This window comes from Impatiens glandulifera, chromosome 1 (assembly GCF_907164915.1).
Source record: "Impatiens glandulifera chromosome 1, dImpGla2.1, whole genome shotgun sequence".
Classification (NCBI taxonomy): Eukaryota; Viridiplantae; Streptophyta; class Magnoliopsida; order Ericales; family Balsaminaceae; genus Impatiens; species Impatiens glandulifera.
In genome coordinates, this window is record NC_061862.1 from 146,202,650 (window position 1) to 146,214,877 (window position 12,228).

The following is a 12,228-nucleotide window of genomic DNA, read 5'->3' on the forward strand; positions in this document are numbered from 1 at the left end:
GACATTGAACTACTTTGCGTATGTCGGAGGCATGTCTAGAGTTTCAATCATGTTCGGACACATGAAGGATACCTGTCCACGATTATGTCGATGATGTTGGTACCTCTCCATCGAATGTATGTAGACGAGGTAAAACCTATGGATCAAACTAGTGTGCACCACACGTTCACACTCCCTTCGCCCATCCGTAGTGCATTCCAGGTAAGTATCTGGATAACTGCTGTCTTAGTTTGTTTTTAATGGATTAACTCATTTTTAAAGTGCAGGGATGCATTAGGGCGCTCGACAAAACACATGTTCCCATGCATCTTCCATCAACTAAATCCATAAATTGGAGTGTCCGTCCACGTATCCCCACTACCAATGTGCTTGCTATTTTGTGATCATGATTTGTTGTTCACATACTTCGTAGCTGATGTTGTGGGGTCCTACCATGACAGTCATGTGTTGAATACGTGTAGAACCACGAAAATATTGCATTTTCCGGAGCCATTCCTAGGTAAATGTGTCACACATACACCCTCATATGTGATTTCATGAAGTTGAATGATATATTTTGTAGGTAAATTATACCTATGTGACAACGGCTATGTGAACAACATGGGGTTTATGGTGCCATATCGATATAGGCGTTACCATCCTCACGAATTTGAACATAATGCATCGTCGAATTCGAAAGAGTTCTTCAATCTCATCCACTCAGGATTAAGATCAGTGATTGAGAGGAGTGATTGAGAGGACGTTGGGAGTCTTAAAAAACAAGTGTCTCATTGTTCATAAAGGCTATTATCTTGTTAGTTTCGAATTCTGGAAGTAGTTAGCCATCATTGATTCGACTACAGCTCTTCATAAATTTGTCCGCAGACGCATGAACGAAGTTTACCTAGAGCCTATTGAACAACGAGAAGAGAAAGAGGACGATGTTAACATCGAACTCAATAAATCACCTCCCCCGAGGCCCTTCGTGAAGAGGATTGGATCGTGTATGTGGCAATATAGCAAGGACAATTCAGATGATAGCCCTTAATGTTTAATTTGGTTTTTGTAATGTGTTTGAATTATTGATGTATAACTAATATTATTATAACTAGCAAAAAGTCACATGTATTAATTAAAAAAATATGAAAAAAAAAAAAAATTAAATTTTCTATTTTTTTCGTCTTAATAAATCTTCGGCGAACAGCCACTAAATGCTTGTTGTTGCTACTTAACCATTCAAATGGATTCCTTTGTGTTGTTTTTTTAGATTCTAATATAAATAAATATTATAATAGTTAGTTTAAGTTGTAAACATAAAAAAAATATAAGATGAAATAATAAGTAGAATGAATATCGATAATTGGACAATATTTTTTACTACATTTTTTTTAAGGTTGTAAGGATTGTAATTGGACACAACACAAGGAATCATAAGTTCTAATTTCTCAAAATTTATGACTATAAATATCATTTAAAAGTCCTACCAATTTGAGACTATAAATATCAAACAAAACTCTTATTCATAGTGTCGATTCAACCAAAACTTATCCAAATTAAACTACAGAGATCAATAAATACGATTGAAATCATCATCCGATAAAGATTTAGTGTTTCTACACATTCAAACAATAAAACTGTTTTCGAAATTTCTCTTTTTATGTTCTTGCTGATAATTTTATTTTAAATAGAATAAATGAAAAAGTAATAGAGAATAAAAAGTATAATATCAAAAGGCTAAGAGTTTGGTAACATTCTCAATAAATATCTTATTATTTCAATTTTAAATCACCAAAATATAGAATAGTGACAAGAAAAATAAATAAGTTTATTATCAAATGTAAAGACAAATATATATATTAATACCAAAATAATGTAGTGAACAACCAGCAATATAACATTAAAGTTAAAATATGTTAAAAAATAATAATAATAAAGTTAATAATAATAATAATAAAGTCTCCATTGTTTATGAATTTACTTGTATCACCTAACAATTTGTCTAAAATTATGTGAAATGAAACTCATTTTTTTTTGTTGGTGTCGAAATGCTTATAATTCAATTTCCATAATATTTGCATTAATATGTTTTATTTGATGTTAATTATTTGGATAAATTATTAATATATATATGAATTTAAGGTTGTAATAGTATTTAATATCCGTTAATTTTATTTCCATTAATTAGTTATAAATTAGAATGAAACTGAATAATTTATTTTATGGATGAGAGGTTATAATAATATTTATTATCGATAGTGAACATATTCAATGTGAGTATATTTTTTTACAATTTAAATCTCCTAAATAGTTTTCATAATTAATATTAATATTTAATGCAAATCTAAAATAGAACTAAAGGGTTTGTTTTATTTGATGTTAATTATTTGAATAAATTATTAATATATATGAATTGAAGGTTGTAATAATATTTATTATCCGTTAATTTTATTTCTATTAATTAGTTATAAATTAGAATAAACTGAATAATTTATTTTATGAATGGGAGGTTATAATAATATTTGTTATCCGTTAATGAAAATATTCAATGTAAGTATATTTTTTTACAATTTAAATCTCCTAAATAGTTTTCATAATTAATATTAATATTTAATGTAAATCTCAATAATTATAGATGACTTTTTAGATGAGAAGGGTTTATTTTATTTGAATTTATTTATAAATAATTAAATTATTTAGATGAAATATTTAATAAAAAATATTAATATATATAGATGGTAGGTTATATTTATTGAGTTTATTTTTACTGACATTTATTTTTATAAAAATAGGAGTATCAAAAACTAAAATATACCATAAAAATAGAAGTTGCACAATAAAATTAAATTCATAAAACACATTATTATTTCATTAAAATTAGGAGTATTAAACAAAATACTTGATCTTCAATTATTCCAAGTTAGTGTATACATATGAAGATACAAATCTAGAGCTAAACACAATTATTTCAAAATTAAAGTATTTTGAGTAAACAAACATTCAGAAGTACAATAACTTGCATCGAGAAGTATAATGGCCTACAATGGCTGAAAGTACCTGAAATAAACCAAACAAAATCAGGAATTAATGTAATAGAAAAATTAAAAAATCTTTTTACAAACGAATTTTATGATAAACTGATCTAAATTTCATTGACTTACCAATGCTCACACCTCCAGGCATGATAACACGATTATCACCAAAACAACTTTGCATAACCATGATAGCACCATTATCGCCAAAACCTAATAAAAAAATCAAAGTTATTTAATCTTGAATCCAATGAACCCATCATCTCCATCAAAACATCAATTGAAATATTAAAAATCAACCTACTAAAGTGATAACTAAAAGTACTTGAAAACAACCAAATAAATCGAGAATTATTATATATATATATATATATATATATATATATATATATATATATATATATATATATATATATATATATATATATATATAGTCCAGATAACTTTGCTCTCATCTGTCTCTAAATAACAAAGTAAGACTTAAGGAGAGACGAAATATAATAGAGAAGAAAAAATATATTTCAAGAACTAATAAAAATATATAATAAGAAGTTTAGACTTGAGCTCAAGAGTTCATACCACATTACACAAATATGGATCTTCTTTGAAATAGCAGAAAGCCTCGTTCTCCCTATGAAATGACAACATTGCGTCAACAAAAACTTAAGAAAAAAATATTCATTGCATCAATAACAAATAAATACCTTTCAGAATATGTATAATCAACAACTCTCTATAACAAATAAAGACCTAAGGGGAGACGATTTCTTTCCTGCTGAGAATGAAAGAATATATATATAAAGAAAGAGAAAATACTATGATGATGATGTGAATCATTTTGGAGAGCATGTACACCTCCAACATTTTAAATTAAGCGTCATTAAATATATATAAATCTTAATTTTATTATAAATTTGTTTATTAAATGAGAAAAAAAATTGAGGTTGATAAATAGGTGACAATACATTTTAATTTTGAGTTTGAGACACTTACTGCATATGCCTCTAAATGAAGATGGTTTTGGTTGAATACAATTTATTTCACAATACTCAAAATCATAATTATGTAGATATTTTAGCTTTGATTAGTGATGAGCTTGTAACTTTATTATGAAGAATTATATGTTTTTACGTGTAGTGCTAAATATTGAATTGTTTATTAATTGGAGAATTAGCTTTTTCTTTAATGAATTTACATTAACACACAGTGGTCAGACAACATATTAAACGAAATTGCATAATCGGAAATCCTCATCACATAGAAATTAAACAACATTAAGACGTGACGAATTGAAATTGTCTTGGAGTGAACACACAATTGGATGGGAGAACAAACATCACATACTACTTGATGGGCCAGGGTTTTTGGAGGGCGTTGGAACCTGCATCTTGTGCTTATCTAGAGTTTTCAAAAGCCATGTCCACCTTGTCTCCGACCTTTGACGGAGCATGACCACCCTCATGTATTTTCTTTCTATGAACATATCATATGCCTGTTGGAACATGTCTGAAGTAACATACATCATCATTTCATTCAAGAAACAAGTAGCACCTCCTCAAAGGTTGCATGTGTAGGTGAAGTTGTTACACTATTAGTATCGACTTCAACAATAGAAGGGGGTTGAATATTGTTGAGCTAATTTTTCACTTTTAATGCGATTTTAATCCTGTTAGAGAATAAAATATGTTTCTATTTTTTGAAAATTCGTCGCAAGCTCTTGAACGGTTTCAAGTACGGAAATGCTTCCTAGATTTGAAGTGGCAGATGCAAGACTGTAATATGAAGTAAGGAAATAACACAAGAGCTTTATGTATGTTCGAAGATAAAACTCTTACGTCACCCTTGTTCTGTTTCGAGAAGAATTCCACTAAAAGTTTTTAGTTTGTATAGCGTCTACACAAACCCAGTCAGAACACATAACTTAATATATTATGATTTAATATGTAAATAGGTTGTTATATATATATATATCTATATAATTATATATATATAATTATATAGATATAAAATATTAAATAAAAATAAAATTATTCATCTATATATATAATTATTTATTAAAAAATATTAAAATTAAAATTAAAAAATATATACTTTTGTCATTCTTAAATAATACAACTCCAATCCATTTTTAAATATATATTATTAAACTAGAAAAAAAAAATTAAAAATGACTTTTGGTCAAACTTTTAATACTCGCATCAATAGCTACGATTGAGTTTATATTTAAATAAATTAACCCGATTTATTTTTTCCAACAAAAATATACAAATAACTCATATGGAGTTATTCAGAATTTTTTAAAATTTAATTATATAGTTATAGATAGTTATAGTAAAAATATAAAATAATTTATAAAATTCATAATTATATATATATATATATATATATATATATATAATGTTATACAAAATTTAAAATTATATAAATAAATTAAAAATATTATTAACTTAATTGGATAAAATGTTCAAATTATGTTGGTAGAAATGTCGTACTTCTATCAATTTTAATGTTGAATGTAAAATATAAAGTATTAATCGCATAGTTGTTAAAATATTGAATTTATATTGTTATGTGGCATATTCGAGACTTATATATCATTTTTTTAATTTAACCATTTCAAGTTTATTGGAAGGTTAAAACACAACACGAACACGATCCAAGTATTTATTTACTTTTACGTACATATTCCAATTAACTAACTCTTAATACAACAATCTAGACATTTTGAAATTAAAAATTATTATATATATATATATATTTATAATTTTATTTATTAATTAAATAAATAATATTTTATATAAAAATATATCATATTTACTCAATATATCTCTAGTAACAATAAATATCAATATTTTTACAATCTAAAAAAAATTCAAACTATTCAATTCTTAAGAAATGAATATTAACTAATAGAAGAACTTATTTGGTTCGGAATAGGGTGTTAAAAAAATTGGTCTATTTAAAAACTATTGGCTGGGGATCTTTGATAAAAAAAATATTAATATATAATAATAAAATAATGATTAAAATAAAATATATTTTAATTAATAAATTTAGTGATATGATAAATAAGAGTGGGTAAAAAAATATTTTTTAAGTTAAGTTAATTAAATAATTCAAATGGAACCATCATAGTTTCAATGAAATTGATTTATGATATATAAGTTAAATTCTAAATTTTGAAAGTGATAAGTTAAAAAGTTTTCTGATCTACTAATTTAAAATTTAAGAAAATAGGAAGTGTAATTATTGATATCCAAAAAATTAAAAAAAAAAAAATACTAGGATGACGTATTGAAGAAAGTGTGATTAATCCATTTATCTCGTTGTTTTTTACACAATATTTATTATTAAGAAAATTATTTAAATATATATAATGAACCATTTAAATATAAATTAAGATAAAATAATATAATAAAAAAACACATAAAATCAAATAGAACGTATGACTTATATTAATTCATTCAACTTTTATATATATATATACTAAATATTTGTGAGATTATCATAATTTGTTTAAGATGTTTTAAAGTTTAATATATAATTATATATTATAAAATAATTTATACAAAAATTTTTTATTGATATATATATAAAATTATTCATTAAAAAAAATAATTAAAATAATGATTTATATAATAAATATGAAAAGAAGTAAAAAAATAATTATTTAAAACCAAATAAAAAAAATTAAAGATAAATTTAATAATATGTAAAAAAATCTATTCATATAAAATAGAGACAAATAAACAATTAAATTAATTTATTTTTATTTAAATTAATTGTCAAGGTTGTTATATTATATATATATATATAATATAATTATGTAGATTATAAAATAATTAATATAAATAGAGTTGATGTATATATAAACTTATTTATTAATAAAGAATATAAAATTTAAAAATTAAATAAATAAATAAAATAAAGACTAATCTATTAATTATGAAGAAATTAAACTAAAATATATTAAAAAGAAATATATATTTATTGAGAAAGTTAATAAATTAATATAGAGAAAATTTTAGTAACATAAAATATCGAAGACAAATAGTTAAATCAATTCATTTTTTATTCTAATATATTAATATCCATAATTTATTTTTAAATTTCATTGTAAATGGTTTAAAACAAATATATAATAAGGTGTGATTAGCAGGGGGTTTCAAATATATTTTTTACCATTAATAAAATATGTTGTCCTATATTTAACTATGATTGTATCAGTTAGATATATTGAATATTAGATCATATATTTACATATTTTTATTTTTTCTCAATCTAATTATGTGTAATTTAGAAAGTTTGTAATTTTTTCTTGGTTATTACATATTTTAATATGATGTTGAAATATTTGAAATCACAAATATAAAGCTGTATGAACACTTTGTAATTTTATGAAATCAAATTATATGTGTTTGTGAGATTACCCTAATAATATTTTTTGTTTATTTGATTCACTTATCTTGAGTTAAACAATTATCTCTTTATTTTATTTTTAATATTTTGAGTTAAAAATATAAAATGAACTAAAATTTCTTTTTCTATCTCATATACATACATTCTCACATTTGTATTAGATACAATTTTTTGATTTATTTTTTTAATCTAACATTTGCATTAACCACACCTATTTATATATATATATATATTTTTTTTATCTTTACAGCTATTCTATTCCCACCTTCCTCATTTTATATTTTCGCTAAGACTATCTTTTACTATCTTTAGATTCAATATTATCTCTTACATTTACATCAATTTATGATTTATTTTTAATCTTTAATGTTAGCTTATAAGTTATTCCCACCTCTGATATTTAAAGTTTCACATTTGCGTTAAGGCTAATTTTTACTATAGTTTTGATAGTTAGTTTTGAACTTCTAAAAAAAATTATTATTAAGCGTTTTAAGGAAAAATCAATCTTTTATAATTTAGACGCTCATGATTATTACGTTAGTTATCCCAGTGATGAATCTTATATTTTGTTAGATATTCTTGTCTTGAAATAATAGAGAATATTTATAAAATGATGTTACAAATAAATTAAATAAATACAATATTACAAGAACAAAATCACCAGATAAAATGTTGATTCGAGACATGTGTTAGACACACATTTCCCTTAAAACAGTTCCATCGTCTCCGGTTTGTGCTGGAGCTTATCGTAGATGGCTGTCTCCCAGGGTACAACGAATCCAGTAGTGATTCTGCACTGAAATCACTACTCGTCGAATTTGATCAGCGTACCTGAACTATCACCGGTTTTCAACGGAAAATATCGAGCGAAAAACTCGAAGAACACTCACAAAATAAGAAGAGGGCTTTTGGAATTCTAGAGTGAGAAAAATGAAGGATGAAGTGTTTTTTTGATTAGAGATGAGAGGTCTTATATTGTTGAAAAGTTAAACCATTAAATAAAATCATCATTTGATCCAACGGTTGACATTGTTTGCCTCTTCATTACCTTAACGTTTTTCTCTTCATTATATAGTAATTGTTTGCCAAAACAATTAAGGCATTTACAATTCTATACTAACGTTACATTGTTTTTCAATTTGTTAATAATAATATTAATTATCATAACAAATAATAATAATAACAAACTCATGTAATTTACACTACAAATTAACAACATTTTGTTAATTGGTCATCAAGGCATTTTAGATCAATTAATTTAAATTAATTGATTTAAATTATACATTTGGATCAAATTTCACCCTTTAATTCACGTTTGAATTTCATGTGAATTTGATTTGATTTTATTACCCACATTCTAATTTCCATTCATTAATGGAATTTATAGAATTAGTTTAAAAATTCCAACAATCCCCCACATTAATGGAAATTGAAAGATTAACCCGGTGAGAGGTTCAGCAGTTGAATTCTACATAAGATAGGTATGTGTAACCCTTTGAACCTTCCCTTGTGAAAGCATATAACTTTACTAGCTGATTAGTAGACTCGATGTCCTTGAACTATTCTGCCTTTTGTGTAAATGATTACACACTTTCACATAGAATTCTCCCTGATACATGTCAAGCTCTCATGGATGTGTCCATTTTGGCCATGGAACACGCGCCTGGTTCTATGAGAGGTTCTAGAATTGAGCCGTACAATTCCTTCGAAGCGGCCCCACTTCTCCCTCACATAGGTGATCTCTTTGCTCACAAAGAATCATTAAAAGTGATATGCTTATCCTCGTCAAAATATATATTGTTTTATTATAGGATTAATCCTCAATAATAACTTTCCAAGTTAGTACAATTAAGTTGTCCCATTGAACCTAGTTCTTGGGATCTCCAGTCTGCATAGGTTGGGTTTTCCTTCATACCAACTTATAGTAGGCTAATGTCTCAAAAGACTTCAAACTATCTCTCTATTCAATAATCTGATTAGTGGATCCACAATGTTATATTTGACTTACATAGTCAAATTTGATAACTCCATTAGAGAGTATAGTATAATGACATTATGTCTAAGACGTGTATGTCTAGACTTGTCACTGACTCTAAGCTTGTCCAATTTCTAATTACTATCATAATAATTAGAAATTTATGTTGGTACATTCTTAGTTAACCTTGGAACATCTTCTAATAAGAAGCATAGTCATTCGTACATGCTTATCATTTAATTTTTTATGAAAATATTGTTTACTTGGCTAACTAGTAGACAAAATGTCTTTGAACTATTCTGCCTTCGTGTAAACGATTATATATTTTACATAAAAATATTTTATTTTTCGACATAAGTTAAAAATATAGATTATAACGTTTAATCTATCCATCATAAGTTTATTAGAAGATTTCCATACATAGATTGCACTTCTAAGTGTAAACATATTCACTTTAAGACGTAAAGTCTTTCATTTAATAATATCAATATATCATTTGATAACAACATGATATTTCGTTTAGTGCAATTCATATCCTTTATAGATTCAATCATTTTTATCGTAATTTTCAACGATAAAAATATCGTACAAACGACACGTAATGAAATAATTTTCATTATCTTCATGATATATATAATTGTCACATCCACTTTTTAATAAAAGTATGATCAAATTTTCATATCATTATTATAAAATTTGTTATAAGTCATATCAAGACTTTATAAAATTTATTTTTCATTTATTTCATAAAATCCTTTTGAAGACATTGGTTATTCAAAGTTTTATGAAAATAATGTCAAACTATGACACGTTTCTTGATTTAAAAATCCTCAAATCTAAAATATCGATTTAAACACCAACTCAGCAAATATAAACAAGATATTTTCTTGTTATTTTATTTCTTTTTATAAAGTTGCGCAACTATATCTTTATAGAGAACATTTTTCTCTAACAATAAATTATCTTTATATTTATCATAATATACACAATTATTTTTGTGTTATAATCAATAAAAATATTTGCCCACATTCGTGTTGGTACCCTTTTTAAATCACACACTTATATGATTTAAATCAATGATTTTCAAATGAAGAAATTGTCACACAATTCTTTTATAAATTTCTTTTGTTATACTTATCATACAATGAATAAGATAACTATATCATAAATATTTAATTGAATAAAATATAATTTCTATACAAGAGATTAGAATATTTATTCATATATAAATCATTCTTCACATATTCTCTACATAAGAAATTAAAATATTAATCAAATAAAATATTTATTTCAACACTTAATTTCTATAAAACAAATTAGAATATTTAATCAAATAAACACATGATTTCTACAAAAGAAATCATAATGTTTCAAGCATCTTTGGCCGAATCCGCCTAAACATTTATTTTCGGTTGCACGTTTGCATCCCGTAATATCGGCACGTTTGCCACATTATTCTCAAATCAAACAAGACTTTCCTTGTAATTATTTGATTTCAAAATTATCAAATTAAGTAAGTCTTAATGATGCGTTGAACAATGTATATCAAATTTTTTTTTTATTAAACCAAAATAAATATATCCATATATATGATATTGTATATTATTGCTTCATGAATTTTTGTCACCACAACAAAACAACTATAATATATATAGTCAATAACATAAAAACGTAATCAAATAAATAATATGTCATATATTATTAAACAAATATATATACAATTTCATTTATCATTAAAAATACCGTTTAAAAAAATACATGATAATTAATTAGAATATTAATTATTACACTTAATTAGAATGTTGATCATTTATCTTTAATCAAATATAAAACTAACTAATTATATAAATAAATATTCATGTCATCAATTATTTGTTTCTTAATTAATTAGATGACCTTTAACATTCTATAACAAATCTTTGTCAATCAAAGAACACATGATTTGTGACAAATTTCAAAATTATCTATTAAAATAAAAATAGATAGAAAATAAATCTTAATTTATATATGTATATAAATTTATAGATAATCATACTTATTATGAATAACATGAATCATCATATTATTAGCTAATATGCATGATTTATATTAATAATCAACTAGCACATAATCAAATTAAATATAACTATAAATATATTTAATGTCTTAATTGAAATACTTACATTGCCATATTTTGAACAATAATCGACGTGAAGCGAGTATGCACTCTCAAAATAAATATGGGTAGATTGTTCTCACCGAGACAATTTTTTCAAACACAATTTCGACTAACACAGTCGTGTCTCTTTAAATGCATGATTATAATAAATTACAAACAACTTATTTAATCTCACTATACATATGACCTTCATTTTCTGTCATTATTAATCACATAATTTCTATATAAGAAATGAAAATACTTCAAAATATAAATGACAAAGTCATTTTAGCAAATTAAATTTCTACATGAGAAATCGTTAAGTGCCCCATTTTATTTCATAATTTCTACACAAGAAATTAGAATCATTCTAACATCCATGGCTAAAATCTTTTTGACAGATCAAATTTTTATATAGGACATTGTTATGGGCACTCATTCATCTCATAATTTCTGCATAAGAAATTGGAATATTTCAATTTCAACGACTATAGTCATTTTAACGAGTTTGATTACTATAAAGAAATCATTTCCTATAGTCGTTTTAACAATTATTGACTATCTCATTCATCTCATACTCATAATTTCTACATAAGAAATTGGAATGGTTTCAACATCAATGACTAAAGTCATTTTAACTAGTCAGATTTCTATAAAGAAATCATTGATCAATAATTTCTATACAAGAA